The 22,583-nt window shown below is 35.2% G+C and overlaps 23 pseudogenes; all 23 read left to right on the forward strand.

Moving 5' to 3' along the window:
• The first annotated feature begins 548 nt into the window (after positions 1–548).
• LOC145645049 (5S ribosomal RNA) lies at positions 549–667 on the forward strand (annotated as a pseudogene).
• Positions 668–1,459: 792 nt separating this feature from the next.
• On the forward strand, positions 1,460–1,578 carry LOC145644966 (5S ribosomal RNA; annotated as a pseudogene).
• Positions 1,579–2,369: 791 nt separating this feature from the next.
• LOC145645618 (5S ribosomal RNA) lies at positions 2,370–2,490 on the forward strand (annotated as a pseudogene).
• A 792-nt stretch (positions 2,491–3,282) lies between these two features.
• Positions 3,283–3,401, forward strand: LOC145645050 (5S ribosomal RNA; annotated as a pseudogene).
• Positions 3,402–4,193: 792 nt separating this feature from the next.
• Positions 4,194–4,312, forward strand: LOC145645051 (5S ribosomal RNA; annotated as a pseudogene).
• Positions 4,313–5,104: 792 nt separating this feature from the next.
• LOC145645052 (5S ribosomal RNA) lies at positions 5,105–5,223 on the forward strand (annotated as a pseudogene).
• A 791-nt stretch (positions 5,224–6,014) lies between these two features.
• LOC145645053 (5S ribosomal RNA) lies at positions 6,015–6,133 on the forward strand (annotated as a pseudogene).
• Positions 6,134–6,925: 792 nt separating this feature from the next.
• LOC145645054 (5S ribosomal RNA) lies at positions 6,926–7,044 on the forward strand (annotated as a pseudogene).
• A 792-nt stretch (positions 7,045–7,836) lies between these two features.
• LOC145645351 (5S ribosomal RNA) lies at positions 7,837–7,955 on the forward strand (annotated as a pseudogene).
• A 792-nt stretch (positions 7,956–8,747) lies between these two features.
• Positions 8,748–8,866, forward strand: LOC145644967 (5S ribosomal RNA; annotated as a pseudogene).
• Positions 8,867–9,657: 791 nt separating this feature from the next.
• On the forward strand, positions 9,658–9,778 carry LOC145645619 (5S ribosomal RNA; annotated as a pseudogene).
• Positions 9,779–10,569: 791 nt separating this feature from the next.
• LOC145645620 (5S ribosomal RNA) lies at positions 10,570–10,690 on the forward strand (annotated as a pseudogene).
• Positions 10,691–11,481: 791 nt separating this feature from the next.
• Positions 11,482–11,600, forward strand: LOC145645055 (5S ribosomal RNA; annotated as a pseudogene).
• Positions 11,601–12,391: 791 nt separating this feature from the next.
• LOC145645056 (5S ribosomal RNA) lies at positions 12,392–12,510 on the forward strand (annotated as a pseudogene).
• Positions 12,511–13,302: 792 nt separating this feature from the next.
• On the forward strand, positions 13,303–13,421 carry LOC145645057 (5S ribosomal RNA; annotated as a pseudogene).
• Positions 13,422–14,213: 792 nt separating this feature from the next.
• On the forward strand, positions 14,214–14,332 carry LOC145644968 (5S ribosomal RNA; annotated as a pseudogene).
• Positions 14,333–15,123: 791 nt separating this feature from the next.
• On the forward strand, positions 15,124–15,242 carry LOC145645058 (5S ribosomal RNA; annotated as a pseudogene).
• Positions 15,243–16,034: 792 nt separating this feature from the next.
• On the forward strand, positions 16,035–16,153 carry LOC145645060 (5S ribosomal RNA; annotated as a pseudogene).
• Positions 16,154–16,945: 792 nt separating this feature from the next.
• On the forward strand, positions 16,946–17,064 carry LOC145644969 (5S ribosomal RNA; annotated as a pseudogene).
• A 791-nt stretch (positions 17,065–17,855) lies between these two features.
• On the forward strand, positions 17,856–17,976 carry LOC145645621 (5S ribosomal RNA; annotated as a pseudogene).
• Positions 17,977–18,767: 791 nt separating this feature from the next.
• Positions 18,768–18,888, forward strand: LOC145645622 (5S ribosomal RNA; annotated as a pseudogene).
• A 2,615-nt stretch (positions 18,889–21,503) lies between these two features.
• On the forward strand, positions 21,504–21,624 carry LOC145645623 (5S ribosomal RNA; annotated as a pseudogene).
• A 791-nt stretch (positions 21,625–22,415) lies between these two features.
• On the forward strand, positions 22,416–22,536 carry LOC145645624 (5S ribosomal RNA; annotated as a pseudogene).
• The last annotated feature ends 47 nt before the right edge of the window (positions 22,537–22,583 follow it).

The following is a 22,583-nucleotide window of genomic DNA, read 5'->3' on the forward strand; positions in this document are numbered from 1 at the left end:
TTTCAAGATGACATGCTAGGATGTGAAGTGCAGTGATTAATTAAAAAAAACTATCTGTTAGCACCTGGGAATAGCAGATGCTGTAAGTTTTTCTTGCATCACTTTAATTTAATATGCAACTGACATGCTTGTAAGTGAAGTGTACAGATTAAATAGAAATCTATTAGTACCAGGGAATAGCAGGTCCTGTAAGATTTTATTGCATCCCTTAAATTTATGTTCAAGCTATCAAGCTCAAATTTGAAGTGCAGTGAATAATTAAATCAAACTATCTGTTAGCACCTGGGAATAGCAGATGCTGTAAGTATTTATTGCATCACTTTAATTTACTCTCCAACTGACATGCTTGAATGTGAAGTGCAGTGATTAATAAAAAAACTGTCTGTTAGTGCCTTCGAATACCAGATGTTGTAAGCTTTTATTGCATCATTTTAATTTACTTTCAAGATAACATTCTAGAATGTCAAGTGCAGGGATTAATAAAAAAAATGTCAGATTGGTCTTTGATCATATTTTCTATGATTAGGCAATTTGAGTAAGTGTTTAAGGTTTACGGCCATACCAGCTTCAGAACGTCCAATCTCATCTGAACTTGGAAGCTAAGCAAGTTTGTGCCTGAAAAGTACTGAGGTGGGACCCTATCTAGGAATACCATGTGCTGTAAGCTTTTCTTGCATCACTTTAATTTACTTTCAAGCTGACATGCTCAAATGTGAAGTGCAGTGATTAATAAAAAAACTATCTGTTAGCACCTGGGAATAGCAGATGCTGTAAGTTTTTTTTGCATCACTTTCATTTACTCTCCAACTCACATGCCTGAATGTGAAGTGCAGTGATTCATCAAAAAACTATCTTTTAGCACCTTGGACTACGAGCTGTTGTAAGCTTCTCCTGCATCACATTAATTTACTTTCAAGATGACATGCTAGGATGTGAAGTGCAGTGATTAATTAAAAAAAACTATCTGTTAGCACCTGGGAATAGCAGATGCTGTAAGTTTTTCTTGCATCACTTTAATTTAATATGCAACTGACATGCTTGTAAGTGAAGTGTACAGATTAAATAGAAATCTATTAGTACCAGGGAATAGCAGGTGCTGTAAGATTTTATTGCATCCCTTAAATTTATGTTCAAGCTATCAAGCTCAAATTTGAAGTGCAGTGAATAATTAAATCAAACTATCTGTTAGCACCTGGGAATAGCATATGCTGTAAGTTTTTATTGCATCACTTTAATTTACTCTCCAACTGACATGCTTGAATGTGAAGTGCAGTGATTAATAAAAAAACTGTCTGTTAATGCCTTCGAATACCAGATGTTGTAAGCTTTTATTGCATCATTTTAATTTACTTTCAAGACAACATTCTAGAATGTCAAGTGCAGGGATTAATAAAAAAAAATGTCAGATTGGTATTTGATCATATTTTCTATGATTAGGCAATTTGAGTAAGTGTTTAAGGTTTACGGCCATACCAGCTTCAGAACGTCCAATCTCATCTGAACTTGGAAGCTAAGAAAGTTTGTGCCTGAATAGTACTGAGGTGGGACCCTATCTAGGAATACCATGTGCTGTAAGCTTTTCTTGCATCACTTTAATTTACTTTCAAGCTGACATGCTCAAATGTGAAGTGCAGTGATTAATAAAAAAACTAACTGTTAGCACCTGGGAATAGCAGATGCTGTAAGTTTTTTTTGCATCACTTTCATTTACTCTCCAACTCACATGCCTGAATGTGAAGTGCAGTGATTCATCAAAAAACTATCTTTTAGCACCTTGGACTACGAGCTGTTGTAAGCTTCTCCTGCATCACATTAATTTACTTTCAAGATGACATGCTAGGATGTGAAGTGCAGTGATTAATTAAAAAAAACTATCTGTTAGCACCTGGGAATAGCAGATGCTGTAAGTTTTTCTTGCATCACTTTAATTTAATATGCAACTGACATGCTTGTAAGTGAAGTGTATAGATTAAATAGAAATCTATTAGTACCAGGGAATAGCAGGTGCTGTAAGATTTTATTGCATCCCTTAAATTTATGTTCAAGCTATCAAGCTCAAATTTGAAGTGCAGTGAATAATTAAATCAAACTATCTGTTAGCACCTGGGAATAGCAGATGCTGTAAGTTTTTATTGCATCACTTTAATTTACTCTCCAACTGACATGCTTGAATGTGAAGTGCAGTGATTAATAAAAAAACTGTCTGTTAGTGCCTTCGAATACCAGATGTTGTAAGCTTTTATTGCATCATTTTAATTTACTTTCAAGATAACATTCTAGAATGTCAAGTGCAGGGATTAATAAAAAAAATGTCAGATTGGTCTTTGATCATATTTTCTATGATTAGGCAATTTGAGTAAGTGTTTAAGGTTTACGGCCATACCAGCTTCAGCACGCCTCCAATCTCATCTGAACTTGGAAGCTAAGCAAGTTTGTGCCTGGATAGTACTGAGGTGGGACCCTACCTAGGAATACCATGTGCTGTGAGCTTTTCTTGCATCACTTTAATTTACTTTCAAGCTGACATGCTCAAATGTGAAGTGCAGTGATTAATAAAAAAACTAACTGTTAGCACCTGGGAATAGCAGATGCTGTAAGTTTTTTTTGCATCACTTTCATTTACTCTCCAACTCACATGCCTGAATGTGAAGTGCAGTGATTCATCAAAAAACTATCTTTTAGCACCTTGGACTACGAGCTGTTGTAAGCTTCTCCTGCATCACATTAATTTACTTTCAAGATGACATGCTAGGATGTGAAGTGCAGTGATTAATTAAAAAAAACTATCTGTTAGCACCTGGGAATAGCAGATGCTGTAAGTTTTTCTTGCATCACTTTAATTTAATATGCAACTGACATGCTTGTAAGTGAAGTGTATAGATTAAATAGAAATCTATTAGTACCAGGGAATAGCAGGTGCTGTAAGATTTTATTGCATCCCTTAAATTTATGTTCAAGCTATCAAGCTCAAATTTGAAGTGCAGTGAATAATTAAATCAAACTATCTGTTAGCACCTGGGAATAGCAGATGCTGTAAGTTTTTATTGCATCACTTTAATTTACTCTCCAACTGACATGCTTGAATGTGAAGTGCAGTGATTAATAAAAAAACTGTCTGTTAATGCCTTCGAATACCAGATGTTGTAAGCTTTTATTGCATCATTTTAATTTACTTTCAAGACAACATTCTAGAATGTCAAGTGCAGGGATTAATAAAAAAAAATGTCAGATTGGTATGTGATCATATTTTCTATGATTAGGCAATTTGAGTAAGTGTTTAAGGTTTACGGCCATACCAGCTTCAGAACGTCCAATCTCATCTGAACTTGGAAGCTAAGCAAGTTTGTGCCTGAAAAGTACTGAGGTGGGACCCTATCTAGGAATACCATGTGCTGTAAGCTTTTCTTGCATCACTTTAATTTACTTTCAAGCTGACATGCTCAAATGTGAAGTGCAGTGATTAATAAAAAAACTATCTGTTAGCACCTGGGAATAGCAGATGCTGTAAGTTTTTTTTGCATCACTTTCATTTACTCTCCAACTCACATGCCTGAATGTGAAGTGCAGTGATTCATCAAAAAACTATCTTTTAGCACCTTGGACTACGAGCTGTTGTAAGCTTCTCCTGCATCACATTAATTTACTTTCAAGATGACATGCTAGGATGTGAAGTGCAGTGATTAATTAAAAAAAACTATCTGTTAGCACCTGGGAATAGCAGATGCTGTAAGTTTTTCTTGCATCACTTTAATTTAATATGCAACTGACATGCTTGTAAGTGAAGTGTACAGATTAAATAGAAATCTATTAGTACCAGGGAATAGCAGGTGCTGTAAGATTTTATTGCATCCCTTAAATTTATGTTCAAGCTATCAAGCTCAAATTTGAAGTGCAGTGAATAATTAAATCAAACTATCTGTTAGCACCTGGGAATAGCATATGCTGTAAGTTTTTATTGCATCACTTTAATTTACTCTCCAACTGACATGCTTGAATGTGAAGTGCAGTGATTAATAAAAAAACTGTCTGTTAATGCCTTCGAATACCAGATGTTGTAAGCTTTTATTGCATCATTTTAATTTACTTTCAAGACAACATTCTAGAATGTCAAGTGCAGGGATTAATAAAAAAAAATGTCAGATTGGTATTTGATCATATTTTCTATGATTAGGCAATTTGAGTAAGTGTTTAAGGTTTACGGCCATACCAGCTTCAGAACGTCCAATCTCATCTGAACTTGGAAGCTAAGCAAGTTTGTGCCTGAAAAGTACTGAGGTGGGACCCTATCTAGGAATACCATGTGCTGTAAGCTTTTCTTGCATCACTTTAATTTACTTTCAAGCTGACATGCTCAAATGTGAAGTGCAGTGATTAATAAAAAAACTATCTGTTAGCACCTGGGAATAGCAGATGCTGTAAGTTTTTTTTGCATCACTTTCATTTACTCTCCAACTCACATGCCTGAATGTGAAGTGCAGTGATTCATCAAAAAACTATCTTTTAGCACCTTGGACTACGAGCTGTTGTAAGCTTCTCCTGCATCACATTAATTTACTTTCAAGATGACATGCTAGGATGTGAAGTGCAGTGATTAATTAAAAAAAACTATCTGTTAGCACCTGGGAATAGCAGATGCTGTAAGTTTTTCTTGCATCACTTTAATTTAATATGCAACTGACATGCTTGTAAGTGAAGTGTATAGATTAAATAGAAATCTATTAGTACCAGGGAATAGCAGGTGCTGTAAGATTTTATTGCATCCCTTAAATTTATGTTCAAGCTATCAAGCTCAAATTTGAAGTGCAGTGAATAATTAAATCAAACTATCTGTTAGCACCTGGGAATAGCAGATGCTGTAAGTTTTTATTGCATCACTTTAATTTACTCTCCAACTGACATGCTTGAATGTGAAGTGCAGTGATTAATAAAAAAACTGTCTGTTAATGCCTTCGAATACCAGATGTTGTAAGCTTTTATTGCATCATTTTAATTTACTTTCAAGACAACATTCTAGAATGTCAAGTGCAGGGATTAATAAAAAAAAATGTCAGATTGGTATTTGATCATATTTTCTATGATTAGGCAATTTGAGTAAGTGTTTAAGGTTTACGGCCATACCAGCTTCAGAACGTCCAATCTCATCTGAACTTGGAAGCTAAGCAAGTTTGTGCCTGAAAAGTACTGAGGTGGGACCCTATCTAGGAATACCATGTGCTGTAAGCTTTTCTTGCATCACTTTAATTTACTTTCAAGCTGACATGCTCAAATGTGAAGTGCAGTGATTAATAAAAAAACTATCTGTTAGCACCTGGGAATAGCAGATGCTGTAAGTTTTTTTTGCATCACTTTCATTTACTCTCCAACTCACATGCCTGAATGTGAAGTGCAGTGATTCATCAAAAAACTATCTTTTAGCACCTTGGACTACGAGCTGTTGTAAGCTTCTCCTGCATCACATTAATTTACTTTCAAGATGACATGCTAGGATGTGAAGTGCAGTGATTAATTAAAAAAAACTATCTGTTAGCACCTGGGAATAGCAGATGCTGTAAGTTTTTCTTGCATCACTTTAATTTAATATGCAACTGACATGCTTGTAAGTGAAGTGTACAGATTAAATAGAAATCTATTAGTACCAGGGAATAGCAGGTCCTGTAAGATTTTATTGCATCCCTTAAATTTATGTTCAAGCTATCAAGCTCAAATTTGAAGTGCAGTGAATAATTAAATCAAACTATCTGTTAGCACCTGGGAATAGCAGATGCTGTAAGTATTTATTGCATCACTTTAATTTACTCTCCAACTAACATGCTTGAATGTGAAGTGCAGTGATTAATAAAAAAACTGTCTGTTAGTGCCTTCGAATACCAGATGTTGTAAGCTTTTATTGCATCATTTTAATTTACTTTCAAGATAACATTCTAGAATGTCAAGTGCAGGGATTAATAAAAAAAATGTCAGATTGGTCTTTGATCATATTTTCTATGATTAGGCAATTTGAGTAAGTGTTTAAGGTTTACGGCCATACCAGCTTCAGAACGTCCAATCTCATCTGAACTTGGAAGCTAAGCAAGTTTGTGCCTGAAAAGTACTGAGGTGGGACCCTATCTAGGAATACCATGTGCTGTAAGCTTTTCTTGCATCACTTTAATTTACTTTCAAGCTGACATGCTCAAATGTGAAGTGCAGTGATTAATAAAAAAACTATCTGTTAGCACCTGGGAATAGCAGATGCTGTAAGTTTTTTTTGCATCACTTTCATTTACTCTCCAACTCACATGCCTGAATGTGAAGTGCAGTGATTCATCAAAAAACTATCTTTTAGCACCTTGGACTACGAGCTGTTGTAAGCTTCTCCTGCATCACATTAATTTACTTTCAAGATGACATGCTAGGATGTGAAGTGCAGTGATTAATTAAAAAAAACTATCTGTTAGCACCTGGGAATAGCAGATGCTGTAAGTTTTTCTTGCATCACTTTAATTTAATATGCAACTGACATGCTTGTAAGTGAAGTGTACAGATTAAATAGAAATCTATTAGTACCAGGGAATAGCAGGTGCTGTAAGATTTTATTGCATCCCTTAAATTTATGTTCAAGCTATCAAGCTCAAATTTCAAGTGCAGTGAATAATTAAATCAAACTATCTGTTAGCACCTGGGAATAGCATATGCTGTAAGTTTTTATTGCATCACTTTAATTTACTCTCCAACTGACATGCTTGAATGTGAAGTGCAGTGATTAATAAAAAAACTGTCTGTTAATGCCTTCGAATACCAGATGTTGTAAGCTTTTATTGCATCATTTTAATTTACTTTCAAGACAACATTCTAGAATGTCAAGTGCAGGGATTAATAAAAAAAAATGTCAGATTGGTATGTGATCATATTTTCTATGATTAGGCAATTTGAGTAAGTGTTTAAGGTTTACGGCCATACCAGCTTCAGAACGTCCAATCTCATCTGAACTTGGAAGCTAAGCAAGTTTGTGCCTGAAAAGTACTGAGGTGGGACCCTATCTAGGAATACCATGTGCTGTAAGCTTTTCTTGCATCACTTTAATTTACTTTCAAGCTGACATGCTCAAATGTGAAGTGCAGTGATTAATAAAAAAACTATCTGTTAGCACCTGGGAATAGCAGATGCTGTAAGTTTTTTTTGCATCACTTTCATTTACTCTCCAACTCACATGCCTGAATGTGAAGTGCAGTGATTCATCAAAAAACTATCTTTTAGCACCTTGGACTACGAGCTGTTGTAAGCTTCTCCTGCATCACATTAATTTACTTTCAAGATGACATGCTAGGATGTGAAGTGCAGTGATTAATTAAAAAAAACTATCTGTTAGCACCTGGGAATAGCAGATGCTGTAAGTTTTTCTTGCATCACTTTAATTTAATATGCAACTGACATGCTTGTAAGTGAAGTGTACAGATTAAATAGAAATCTATTAGTACCAGGGAATAGCAGGTGCTGTAAGATTTTATTGCATCCCTTAAATTTATGTTCAAGCTATCAAGCTCAAATTTGAAGTGCAGTGAATAATTAAATCAAACTATCTGTTAGCACCTGGGAATAGCATATGCTGTAAGTTTTTATTGCATCACTTTAATTTACTCTCCAACTGACATGCTTGAATGTGAAGTGCAGTGATTAATAAAAAAACTGTCTGTTAATGCCTTCGAATACCAGATGTTGTAAGCTTTTATTGCATCATTTTAATTTACTTTCAAGACAACATTCTAGAATGTCAAGTGCAGGGATTAATATAAAAAAATGTCAGATTGGTATTTGATCATATTTTCTATGATTAGGCAATTTGAGTAAGTGTTTAAGGTTTACGGCCATACCAGCTTCAGAACGTCCAATCTCATCTGAACTTGGAAGATAAGCAAGTTTGTGCCTGAAAAGTACTGAGGTGGGACCCTATCTAGGAATACCATGTGCTGTAAGCTTTTCTTGCATCACTTTAATTTACTTTCAAGCTGACATGCTCAAATGTGAAGTGCAGTGATTAATAAAAAAACTATCTGTTAGCACCTGGGAATAGCAGATGCTGTAAGTTTTTTTTGCATCACTTTCATTTACTCTCCAACTCACATGCCTGAATGTGAAGTGCAGTGATTCATCAAAAAACTATCTTTTAGCACCTTGGACTACGAGCTGTTGTAAGCTTCTCCTGCATCACATTAATTTACTTTCAAGATGACATGCTAGGATGTGAAGTGCAGTGATTAATTAAAAAAAACTATCTGTTAGCACCTGGGAATAGCAGATGCTGTAAGTTTTTCTTGCATCACTTTAATTTAATATGCAACTGACATGCTTGTAAGTGAAGTGTACAGATTAAATAGAAATCTATTAGTACCAGGGAATAGCAGGTCCTGTAAGATTTTATTGCATCCCTTAAATTTATGTTCAAGCTATCAAGCTCAAATTTGAAGTGCAGTGAATAATTAAATCAAACTATCTGTTAGCACCTGGGAATAGCAGATGCTGTAAGTATTTATTGCATCACTTTAATTTACTCTCCAACTAACATGCTTGAATGTGAAGTGCAGTGATTAATAAAAAAACTGTCTGTTAGTGCCTCCGAATACCAGATGTTGTAAGCTTTTATTGCATCATTTTAATTTACTTTCAAGACAACATTCTAGAATGTCAAGTGCAGGGATTAATAAAAAAAAATGTCAGATTGGTATTTGATCATATTTTCTATGATTAGGCAATTTGAGTAAGTGTTTAAGGTTTACGGCCATACCAGCTTCAGAACGTCCAATCTCATCTGAACTTGGAAGCTAAGAAAGTTTGTGCCTGAATAGTACTGAGGTGGGACCCTATCTAGGAATACCATGTGCTGTAAGCTTTTCTTGCATCACTTTAATTTACTTTCAAGCTGACATGCTCAAATGTGAAGTGCAGTGATTAATAAAAAAACTAACTGTTAGCACCTGGGAATAGCAGATGCTGTAAGTTTTTTTTGCATCACTTTCATTTACTCTCCAACTCACATGCCTGAATGTGAAGTGCAGTGATTCATCAAAAAACTATCTTTTAGCACCTTGGACTACGAGCTGTTGTAAGCTTCTCCTGCATCACATTAATTTACTTTCAAGATGACATGCTAGGATGTGAAGTGCAGTGATTAATTAAAAAAAACTATCTGTTAGCACCTGGGAATAGCAGATGCTGTAAGTTTTTCTTGCATCACTTTAATTTAATATGCAACTGACATGCTTGTAAGTGAAGTGTATAGATTAAATAGAAATCTATTAGTACCAGGGAATAGCAGGTGCTGTAAGATTTTATTGCATCCCTTAAATTTATGTTCAAGCTATCAAGCTCAAATTTGAAGTGCAGTGAATAATTAAATCAAACTATCTGTTAGCACCTGGGAATAGCAGATGCTGTAAGTTTTTATTGCATCACTTTAATTTACTCTCCAACTGACATGCTTGAATGTGAAGTGCAGTGATTAATAAAAAAACTGTCTGTTAGTGCCTTCGAATACCAGATGTTGTAAGCTTTTATTGCATCATTTTAATTTACTTTCAAGATAACATTCTAGAATGTCAAGTGCAGGGATTAATAAAAAAAATGTCAGATTGGTCTTTGATCATATTTTCTATGATTAGGCAATTTGAGTAAGTGTTTAAGGTTTACGGCCATACCAGCTTCAGCACGCCTCCAATCTCATCTGAACTTGGAAGCTAAGCAAGTTTGTGCCTGGATAGTACTGAGGTGGGACCCTACCTAGGAATACCATGTGCTGTGAGCTTTTCTTGCATCACTTTAATTTACTTTCAAGCTGACATGCTCAAATGTGAAGTGCAGTGATTAATAAAAAAACTAACTGTTAGCACCTGGGAATAGCAGATGCTGTAAGTTTTTTTTGCATCACTTTCATTTACTCTCCAACTCACATGCCTGAATGTGAAGTGCAGTGATTCATCAAAAAACTATCTTTTAGCACCTTGGACTACGAGCTGTTGTAAGCTTCTCCTGCATCACATTAATTTACTTTCAAGATGACATGCTAGGATGTGAAGTGCAGTGATTAATTAAAAAAAACTATCTGTTAGCACCTGGGAATAGCAGATGCTGTAAGTTTTTCTTGCATCACTTTAATTTAATATGCAACTGACATGCTTGTAAGTGAAGTGTATAGATTAAATAGAAATCTATTAGTACCAGGGAATAGCAGGTGCTGTAAGATTTTATTGCATCCCTTAAATTTATGTTCAAGCTATCAAGCTCAAATTTGAAGTGCAGTGAATAATTAAATCAAACTATCTGTTAGCACCTGGGAATAGCAGATGCTGTAACTTTTTATTGCATCACTTTAATTTACTCTCCAACTGACATGCTTGAATGTGAAGTGCAGTGATTAATAAAAAAACTGTCTGTTAGTGCCTTCGAATACCAGATGTTGTAAGCTTTTATTGCATCATTTTAATTTACTTTCAAGATAACATTCTAGAATGTCAAGTGCAGGGATTAATAAAAAAAATGTCAGATTGGTCTTTGATCATATTTTCTATGATTAGGCAATTTGAGTAAGTGTTTAAGGTTTACGGCCATACCAGCTTCAGCACGCCTCCAATCTCATCTGAACTTGGAAGCTAAGCAAGTTTGTGCCTGGATAGTACTGAGGTGGGACCCTACCTAGGAATACCATGTGCTGTGAGCTTTTCTTGCATCACTTTAATTTACTTTCAAGCTGACATGCTCAAATGTGAAGTGCAGTGATTAATAAAAAAACTATCTGTTAGCACCTGGGAATAGCAGATGCTGTAAGTTTTTTTTGCATCACTTTCATTTACTCTCCAACTCACATGCCTGAATGTGAAGTGCAGTGATTCATCAAAAAACTATCTTTTAGCACCTTGGACTACGAGCTGTTGTAAGCTTCTCCTGCATCACATTAATTTACTTTCAAGATGACATGCTAGGATGTGAAGTGCAGTGATTAATTAAAAAAAACTATCTGTTAGCACCTGGGAATAGCAGATGCTGTAAGTTTTTCTTGCATCACTTTAATTTAATATGCAACTGACATGCTTGTAAGTGAAGTGTACAGATTAAATAGAAATCTATTAGTACCAGGGAATAGCAGGTGCTGTAAGATTTTATTGCATCCCTTAAATTTATGTTCAAGCTATCAAGCTCAAATTTGAAGTGCAGTGAATAATTAAATCAAACTATCTGTTAGCACCTGGGAATAGCAGATGCTGTAAGTTTTTATTGCATCACTTTAATTTACTCTCCAACTGACATGCTTGAATGTGAAGTGCAGTGATTAATAAAAAAACTGTCTGTTAGTGCCTTCGAATACCAGATGTTGTAAGCTTTTATTGCATCATTTTAATTTACTTTCAAGATAACATTCTAGAATGTCAAGTGCAGGGATTAATAAAAAAAATGTCAGATTGGTCTTTGATCATATTTTCTATGATTAGGCAATTTGAGTAAGTGTTTAAGGTTTACGGCCATACCAGCTTCAGAACGTCCAATCTCATCTGAACTTGGAAGCTAAGCAAGTTTGTGCCTGAAAAGTACTGAGGTGGGACCCTATCTAGGAATACCATGTGCTGTAAGCTTTTCTTGCATCACTTTAATTTACTTTCAAGCTGACATGCTCAAATGTGAAGTGCAGTGATTAATAAAAAAACTATCTGTTAGCACCTGGGAATAGCAGATGCTGTAAGTTTTTTTTGCATCACTTTCATTTACTCTCCAACTCACATGCCTGAATGTGAAGTGCAGTGATTCATCAAAAAACTATCTTTTAGCACCTTGGACTACGAGCTGTTGTAAGCTTCTCCTGCATCACATTAATTTACTTTCAAGATGACATGCTAGGATGTGAAGTGCAGTGATTAATTAAAAAAAACTATCTGTTAGCACCTGGGAATAGCAGATGCTGTAAGTTTTTCTTGCATCACTTTAATTTAATATGCAACTGACATGCTTGTAAGTGAAGTGTACAGATTAAATAGAAATCTATTAGTACCAGGGAATAGCAGGTCCTGTAAGATTTTATTGCATCCCTTAAATTTATGTTCAAGCTATCAAGCTCAAATTTGAAGTGCAGTGAATAATTAAATCAAACTATCTGTTAGCACCTGGGAATAGCAGATGCTGTAAGTATTTATTGCATCACTTTAATTTACTCTCCAACTAACATGCTTGAATGTGAAGTGCAGTGATTAATAAAAAAACTGTCTGTTAGTGCCTTCGAATACCAGATGTTGTAAGCTTTTATTGCATCATTTTAATTTACTTTCAAGATAACATTCTAGAATGTCAAGTGCAGGGATTAATAAAAAAAATGTCAGATTGGTCTTTGATCATATTTTCTATGATTAGGCAATTTGAGTAAGTGTTTAAGGTTTACGGCCATACCAGCTTCAGAACGTCCAATCTCATCTGAACTTGGAAGCTAAGCAAGTTTGTGCCTGAAAAGTACTGAGGTGGGACCCTATCTAGGAATACCATGTGCTGTAAGCTTTTCTTGCATCACTTTAATTTACTTTCAAGCTGACATGCTCAAATGTGAAGTGCAGTGATTAATAAAAAAACTATCTGTTAGCACCTGGGAATAGCAGATGCTGTAAGTTTTTTTTGCATCACTTTCATTTACTCTCCAACTCACATGCCTGAATGTGAAGTGCAGTGATTCATCAAAAAACTATCTTTTAGCACCTTGGACTACGAGCTGTTGTAAGCTTCTCCTGCATCACATTAATTTACTTTCAAGATGACATGCTAGGATGTGAAGTGCAGTGATTAATTAAAAAAAACTATCTGTTAGCACCTGGGAATAGCAGATGCTGTAAGTTTTTCTTGCATCACTTTAATTTAATATGCAACTGACATGCTTGTAAGTGAAGTGTACAGATTAAATAGAAATCTATTAGTACCAGGGAATAGCAGGTGCTGTAAGATTTTATTGCATCCCTTAAATTTATGTTCAAGCTATCAAGCTCAAATTTCAAGTGCAGTGAATAATTAAATCAAACTATCTGTTAGCACCTGGGAATAGCATATGCTGTAAGTTTTTATTGCATCACTTTAATTTACTCTCCAACTGACATGCTTGAATGTGAAGTGCAGTGATTAATAAAAAAACTGTCTGTTAATGCCTTCGAATACCAGATGTTGTAAGCTTTTATTGCATCATTTTAATTTACTTTCAAGACAACATTCTAGAATGTCAAGTGCAGGGATTAATAAAAAAAAATGTCAGATTGGTATGTGATCATATTTTCTATGATTAGGCAATTTGAGTAAGTGTTTAAGGTTTACGGCCATACCAGCTTCAGAACGTCCAATCTCATCTGAACTTGGAAGCTAAGCAAGTTTGTGCCTGAAAAGTACTGAGGTGGGACCCTATCTAGGAATACCATGTGCTGTAAGCTTTTCTTGCATCACTTTAATTTACTTTCAAGCTGACATGCTCAAATGTGAAGTGCAGTGATTAATAAAAAAACTATCTGTTAGCACCTGGGAATAGCAGATGCTGTAAGTTTTTTTTGCATCACTTTCATTTACTCTCCAACTCACATGCCTGAATGTGAAGTGCAGTGATTCATCAAAAAACTATCTTTTAGCACCTTGGACTACGAGCTGTTGTAAGCTTCTCCTGCATCACATTAATTTACTTTCAAGATGACATGCTAGGATGTGAAGTGCAGTGATTAATTAAAAAAAACTATCTGTTAGCACCTGGGAATAGCAGATGCTGTAAGTTTTTCTTGCATCACTTTAATTTAATATGCAACTGACATGCTTGTAAGTGAAGTGTACAGATTAAATAGAAATCTATTAGTACCAGGGAATAGCAGGTGCTGTAAGATTTTATTGCATCCCTTAAATTTATGTTCAAGCTATCAAGCTCAAATTTGAAGTGCAGTGAATAATTAAATCAAACTATCTGTTAGCACCTGGGAATAGCATATGCTGTAAGTTTTTATTGCATCACTTTAATTTACTCTCCAACTGACATGCTTGAATGTGAAGTGCAGTGATTAATAAAAAAACTGTCTGTTAATGCCTTCGAATACCAGATGTTGTAAGCTTTTATTGCATCATTTTAATTTACTTTCAAGACAACATTCTAGAATGTCAAGTGCAGGGATTAATAAAAAAAAATGTCAGATTGGTATTTGATCATATTTTCTATGATTAGGCAATTTGAGTAAGTGTTTAAGGTTTACGGCCATACCAGCTTCAGAACGTCCAATCTCATCTGAACTTGGAAGCTAAGAAAGTTTGTGCCTGAATAGTACTGAGGTGGGACCCTATCTAGGAATACCATGTGCTGTAAGCTTTTCTTGCATCACTTTAATTTACTTTCAAGCTGACATGCTCAAATGTGAAGTGCAGTGATTAATAAAAAAACTAACTGTTAGCACCTGGGAATAGCAGATGCTGTAAGTTTTTTTTGCATCACTTTCATTTACTCTCCAACTCACATGCCTGAATGTGAAGTGCAGTGATTCATCAAAAAACTATCTTTTAGCACCTTGGACTACGAGCTGTTGTAAGCTTCTCCTGCATCACATTAATTTACTTTCAAGATGACATGCTAGGATGTGAAGTGCAGTGATTAATTAAAAAAAACTATCTGTTAGCACCTGGGAATAGCAGATGCTGTAAGTTTTTCTTGCATCACTTTAATTTAATATGCAACTGACATGCTTGTAAGTGAAGTGTACAGATTAAATAGAAATCTATTAGTACCAGGGAATAGCAGGTCCTGTAAGATTTTATTGCATCCCTTAAATTTATGTTCAAGCTATCAAGCTCAAATTTGAAGTGCAGTGAATAATTAAATCAAACTATCTGTTAGCACCTGGGAATAGCAGATGCTGTAAGTATTTATTGCATCACTTTAATTTACTCTCCAACTAACATGCTTGAATGTGAAGTGCAGTGATTAATAAAAAAACTGTCTGTTAGTGCCTTCGAATACCAGATGTTGTAAGCTTTTATTGCATCATTTTAATTTACTTTCAAGATAACATTCTAGAATGTCAAGTGCAGGGATTAATAAAAAAAATGTCAGATTGGTCTTTGATCATATTTTCTATGATTAGGCAATTTGAGTAAGTGTTTAAGGTTTACGGCCATACCAGCTTCAGAACGTCCAATCTCATCTGAACTTGGAAGCTAAGCAAGTTTGTGCCTGAAAAGTACTGAGGTGGGACCCTATCTAGGAATACCATGTGCTGTAAGCTTTTCTTGCATCACTTTAATTTACTTTCAAGCTGACATGCTCAAATGTGAAGTGCAGTGATTAATAAAAAAACTATCTGTTAGCACCTGGGAATAGCAGATGCTGTAAGTTTTTTTTGCATCACTTTCATTTACTCTCCAACTCACATGCCTGAATGTGAAGTGCAGTGATTCATCAAAAAACTATCTTTTAGCACCTTGGACTACGAGCTGTTGTAAGCTTCTCCTGCATCACATTAATTTACTTTCAAGATGACATGCTAGGATGTGAAGTGCAGTGATTAATTAAAAAAAACTATCTGTTAGCACCTGGGAATAGCAGATGCTGTAAGTTTTTCTTGCATCACTTTAATTTAATATGCAACTGACATGCTTGTAAGTGAAGTGTACAGATTAAATAGAAATCTATTAGTACCAGGGAATAGCAGGTGCTGTAAGATTTTATTGCATCCCTTAAATTTATGTTCAAGCTATCAAGCTCAAATTTCAAGTGCAGTGAATAATTAAATCAAACTATCTGTTAGCACCTGGGAATAGCATATGCTGTAAGTTTTTATTGCATCACTTTAATTTACTCTCCAACTGACATGCTTGAATGTGAAGTGCAGTGATTAATAAAAAAACTGTCTGTTAATGCCTTCGAATACCAGATGTTGTAAGCTTTTATTGCATCATTTTAATTTACTTTCAAGACAACATTCTAGAATGTCAAGTGCAGGGATTAATAAAAAAAAATGTCAGATTGGTATGTGATCATATTTTCTATGATTAGGCAATTTGAGTAAGTGTTTAAGGTTTACGGCCATACCAGCTTCAGAACGTCCAATCTCATCTGAACTTGGAAGCTAAGCAAGTTTGTGCCTGAAAAGTACTGAGGTGGGACCCTATCTAGGAATACCATGTGCTGTAAGCTTTTCTTGCATCACTTTAATTTACTTTCAAGCTGACATGCTCAAATGTGAAGTGCAGTGATTAATAAAAAAACTATCTGTTAGCACCTGGGAATAGCAGATGCTGTAAGTTTTTTTTGCATCACTTTCATTTACTCTCCAACTCACATGCCTGAATGTGAAGTGCAGTGATTCATCAAAAAACTATCTTTTAGCACCTTGGACTACGAGCTGTTGTAAGCTTCTCCTGCATCACATTAATTTACTTTCAAGATGACATGCTAGGATGTGAAGTGCAGTGATTAATTAAAAAAAACTATCTGTTAGCACCTGGGAATAGCAGATGCTGTAAGTTTTTCTTGCATCACTTTAATTTAATATGCAACTGACATGCTTGTAAGTGAAGTGTACAGATTAAATAGAAATCTATTAGTACCAGGGAATAGCAGGTGCTGTAAGATTTTATTGCATCCCTTAAATTTATGTTCAAGCTATCAAGCTCAAATTTGAAGTGCAGTGAATAATTAAATCAAACTATCTGTTAGCACCTGGGAATAGCATATGCTGTAAGTTTTTATTGCATCACTTTAATTTACTCTCCAACTGACATGCTTGAATGTGAAGTGCAGTGATTAATAAAAAAACTGTCTGTTAATGCCTTCGAATACCAGATGTTGTAAGCTTTTATTGCATCATTTTAATTTACTTTCAAGACAACATTCTAGAATGTCAAGTGCAGGGATTAATAAAAAAAAATGTCAGATTGGTATTTGATCATATTTTCTATGATTAGGCAATTTGAGTAAGTGTTTAAGGTTTACGGCCATACCAGCTTCAGAACGTCCAATCTCATCTGAACTTGGAAGCTAAGAAAGTTTGTGCCTGAATAGTACTGAGGTGGGACCCTATCTAGGAATACCATGTGCTGTAAGCTTTTCTTGCATCACTTTAATTTACTTTCAAGCTGACATGCTCAAATGTGAAGTGCAGTGATTAATAAAAAAACTAACTGTTAGCACCTGGGAATAGCAGATGCTGTAAGTTTTTTTTGCATCACTTTCATTTACTCTCCAACTCACATGCCTGAATGTGAAGTGCAGTGATTCATCAAAAAACTATCTTTTAGCACCTTGGACTACGAGCTGTTGTAAGCTTCTCCTGCATCACATTAATTTACTTTCAAGATGACATGCTAGGATGTGAAGTGCAGTGATTAATTAAAAAAAACTATCTGTTAGCACCTGGGAATAGCAGATGCTGTAAGTTTTTCTTGCATCACTTTAATTTAATATGCAACTGACATGCTTGTAAGTGAAGTGTATAGATTAAATAGAAATCTATTAGTACCAGGGAATAGCAGGTGCTGTAAGATTTTATTGCATCCCTTAAATTTATGTTCAAGCTATCAAGCTCAAATTTGAAGTGCAGTGAATAATTAAATCAAACTATCTGTTAGCACCTGGGAATAGCAGATGCTGTAAGTTTTTATTGCATCACTTTAATTTACTCTCCAACTGACATGCTTGAATGTGAAGTGCAGTGATTAATAAAAAAACTGTCTGTTAGTGCCTTCGAATACCAGATGTTGTAAGCTTTTATTGCATCATTTTAATTTACTTTCAAGATAACATTCTAGAATGTCAAGTGCAGGGATTAATAAAAAAAATGTCAGATTGGTCTTTGATCATATTTTCTATGATTAGGCAATTTGAGTAAGTGTTTAAGGTTTACGGCCATACCAGCTTCAGCACGCCTCCAATCTCATCTGAACTTGGAAGCTAAGCAAGTTTGTGCCTGGATAGTACTGAGGTGGGACCCTACCTAGGAATACCATGTGCTGTGAGCTTTTCTTGCATCACTTTAATTTACTTTCAAGCTGACATGCTCAAATGTGAAGTGCAGTGATTAATAAAAAAACTAACTGTTAGCACCTGGGAATAGCAGATGCTGTAAGTTTTTTTTGCATCACTTTCATTTACTCTCCAACTCACATGCCTGAATGTGAAGTGCAGTGATTCATCAAAAAACTATCTTTTAGCACCTTGGACTACGAGCTGTTGTAAGCTTCTCCTGCATCACATTAATTTACTTTCAAGATGACATGCTAGGATGTGAAGTGCAGTGATTAATTAAAAAAAACTATCTGTTAGCACCTGGGAATAGCAGATGCTGTAAGTTTTTCTTGCATCACTTTAATTTAATATGCAACTGACATGCTTGTAAGTGAAGTGTATAGATTAAATAGAAATCTATTAGTACCAGGGAATAGCAGGTGCTGTAAGATTTTATTGCATCCCTTAAATTTATGTTCAAGCTATCAAGCTCAAATTTGAAGTGCAGTGAATAATTAAATCAAACTATCTGTTAGCACCTGGGAATAGCAGATGCTGTAACTTTTTATTGCATCACTTTAATTTACTCTCCAACTGACATGCTTGAATGTGAAGTGCAGTGATTAATAAAAAAACTGTCTGTTAGTGCCTTCGAATACCAGATGTTGTAAGCTTTTATTGCATCATTTTAATTTACTTTCAAGATAACATTCTAGAATGTCAAGTGCAGGGATTAATAAAAAAAATGTCAGATTGGTCTTTGATCATATTTTCTATGATTAGGCAATTTGAGTAAGTGTTTAAGGTTTACGGCCATACCAGCTTCAGCACGCCTCCAATCTCATCTGAACTTGGAAGCTAAGCAAGTTTGTGCCTGGATAGTACTGAGGTGGGACCCTACCTAGGAATACCATGTGCTGTGAGCTTTTCTTGCATCACTTTAATTTACTTTCAAGCTGACATGCTCAAATGTGAAGTGCAGTGATTAATAAAAAAACTATCTGTTAGCACCTGGGAATAGCAGATGCTGTAAGTTTTTTTTGCATCACTTTCATTTACTCTCCAACTCACATGCCTGAATGTGAAGTGCAGTGATTCATCAAAAAACTATCTTTTAGCACCTTGGACTACGAGCTGTTGTAAGCTTCTCCTGCATCACATTAATTTACTTTCAAGATGACATGCTAGGATGTGAAGTGCAGTGATTAATTAAAAAAAACTATCTGTTAGCACCTGGGAATAGCAGATGCTGTAAGTTTTTCTTGCATCACTTTAATTTAATATGCAACTGACATGCTTGTAAGTGAAGTGTACAGATTAAATAGAAATCTATTAGTACCAGGGAATAGCAGGTGCTGTAAGATTTTATTGCATCCCTTAAATTTATGTTCAAGCTATCAAGCTCAAATTTGAAGTGCAGTGAATAATTAAATCAAACTATCTGTTAGCACCTGGGAATAGCAGATGCTGTAAGTTTTTATTGCATCACTTTAATTTACTCTCCAACTGACATGCTTGAATGTGAAGTGCAGTGATTAATAAAAAAACTGTCTGTTAGTGCCTTCGAATACCAGATGTTGTAAGCTTTTATTGCATCATTTTAATTTACTTTCAAGATAACATTCTAGAATGTCAAGTGCAGGGATTAATAAAAAAAATGTCAGATTGGTCTTTGATCATATTTTCTATGATTAGGCAATTTGAGTAAGTGTTTAAGGTTTACGGCCATACCAGCTTCAGCACGCCTCCAATCTCATCTGAACTTGGAAGCTAAGCAAGTTTTTGCCTGGATAGTACTGAGGTGGGACCCTACCTAGGAATACCATGTGCTGTGAGCTTTTCTTGCATCACTTTAATTTACTTTCAAGCTGACATGCTCAAATGTGAAGTGCAGTGATTAATAAAAAAACTAACTGTTAGCACCTGGGAATAGCAGATGCTGTAAGTTTTTTTTGCATCACTTTCATTTACTCTCCAACTCACATGCCTGAATGTGAAGTGCAGTGATTCATCAAAAAACTATCTTTTAGCACCTTGGACTACGAGCTGTTGTAAGCTTCTCCTGCATCACATTAATTTACTTTCAAGATGACATGCTAGGATGTGAAGTGCAGTGATTAATTAAAAAAAACTATCTGTTAGCACCTGGGAATAGCAGATGCTGTAAGTTTTTCTTGCATCACTTTAATTTAATATGCAACTGACATGCTTGTAAGTGAAGTGTACAGATTAAATAGAAATCTATTAGTACCAGGGAATAGCAGGTGCTGTAAGATTTTATTGCATCCCTTAAATTTATGTTCAAGCTATCAAGCTCAAATTTGAAGTGCAGTGAATAATTAAATCAAACTATCTGTTAGCACCTGGGAATAGCAGATGCTGTAAGTTTTTATTGCATCACTTTAATTTACTCTCCAACTGACATGCTTGAATGTGAAGTGCAGTGATTAATAAAAAAACTGTCTGTTAGTGCCTTCGAATACCAGATGTTGTAAGCTTTTATTGCATCATTTTAATTTACTTTCAAGATAACATTCTAGAATGTCAAGTGCAGGGATTAATAAAAAAAATGTCAGATTGGTCTTTGATCATATTTTCTATGATTAGGCAATTTGAGTAAGTGTTTAAGGTTTACGGCCATACCAGCTTCAGCACGCCTCCAATCTCATCTGAACTTGGAAGCTAAGCAAGTTTTTGCCTGGATAGTACTGAGGTGGGACCCTACCTAGGAATACCATGTGCTGTGAGCTTTTCTTGCATCACTTTAATTTACTTTCAAGCTGACCTGCTCAAATGTGAAGTGCAGTGATTAATAAAAAAACTAACTGTTAGCACCTGGGAATAGCAGATGCTGTAAGTTTTTTTTGCATCACTTTCATTTACTCTCCAACTCACATGCCTGAATGTGAAGTGCAGTGATTCATCAAAAAACTATCTTTTAGCACCTTGGACTACGAGCTGTTGTAAGCTTCTCCTGCATCACATTAATTTACTTTCAAGATGACATGCTAGGATGTGAAGTGCAGTGATTAATTAAAAAAAACTATCTGTTAGCACCTGGGAATAGCAGATGCTGTAAGTTTTTCTTGCATCACTTTAATGTAATATGCAACTGACATGCTTGTAAGTGAAGTGTACAGATTAAATAGAAATCTATTAGTACCAGGGAATAGCAGGTGCTGTAAGATTTTATTGCATCCCTTAAATTTATGTTCAAGCTATCAAGCTCAAATTTGAAGTGCAGTGAATAATTAAATCAAACTATCTGTTAGCACCTGGGAATAGCAGATGCTGTAAGTTTTTATTGCATCACTTTAATTTACTCTCCAACTGACATGCTTGAATGTGAAGTGCAGTGATTAATAAAAAAACTGTCTGTTAGTGCCTTCGAATACCAGATGTTGTAAGCTTTTATTGCATCATTTTAATTTACTTTCAAGATAACATTCTAGAATGTCAAGTGCAGGGATTAATAAAAAAAATGTCAGATTGGTCTTTGATCATATTTTCTATGATTAGGCAATTTGAGTAAGTGTTTAAGGTTTACGGCCATACCAGCTTCAGCACGCCTCCAATCTCATCTGAACTTGGAAGCTAAGCAAGTTTGTGCCTGGATAGTACTGAGGTGGGACCCTACCTAGGAATACCATGTGCTGTGAGCTTTTCTTGCATCACTTTAATTTACTTTCAAGCTGACATGCTCAAATGTGAAGTGCAGTGATTAATAAAAAAACTAACTGTTAGCACCTGGGAATAGCAGATGCTGTAAGTTTTTTTTGCATCACTTTCATTTACTCTCCAACTCACATGCCTGAATGTGAAGTGCAGTGATTCATCAAAAAACTATCTTTTAGCACCTTGGACCACGAGCTGTTGTAAGCTTCTCCTGCATCACATTAATTTACTTTCAAGATGACATGCTAGGATGTGAAGTGCAGTGATTAATTAAAAAAAACTATCTGTTAGCACCTGGGAATAGCAGATGCTGTAAGTTTTTCTTGCATCACTTTAATTTAATATGCAACTGACATGCTTGTAAGTGAAGTGTATAGATTAAATAGAAATCTATTAGTACCAGGGAATAGCAGGTGCTGTAAGATTATATTGCATCCCTTAAATTTATGTTCAAGCTATCAAGCTCAAATTTGAAGTGCAGTGAATAATTAAATCAAACTATCTGTTAGCACCTGGGAATAGCAGATGCTGTAAGTTTTTATTGCATCACTTTAATTTACTCTCCAACTGACATGCTTGAATGTGAAGTGCAGTGATTAATAAAAAAACTGTCTGTTAGTGCCTTCGAATACCAGATGTTGTAAGCTTTTATTGCATCATTTTAATTTACTTTCAAGATAACATTCTAGAATGTCAAGTGCAGGGATTAATAAAAAAAATGTCAGATTGGTCTTTGATCATATTTTCTATGATTAGGCAATTTGAGTAAGTGTTTAAGGTTTACGGCCATACCAGCTTCAGCACGCCTCCAATCTCATCTGAACTTGGAAGCTAAGCAAGTTTGTGCCTGGATAGTACTGAGGTGGGACCCTACCTAGGAATACCATGTGCTGTGAGCTTTTCTTGCATCACTTTAATTTACTTTCAAGCTGACATGCTCAAATGT

The sequence above is a fragment of the Electrophorus electricus genome, chromosome 13, assembly GCF_041902795.1.
Source record: "Electrophorus electricus isolate QZ-2024a chromosome 13, ASM4190279v1, whole genome shotgun sequence".
NCBI lineage: Eukaryota > Metazoa > Chordata > Actinopteri > Gymnotiformes > Gymnotidae > Electrophorus > Electrophorus electricus.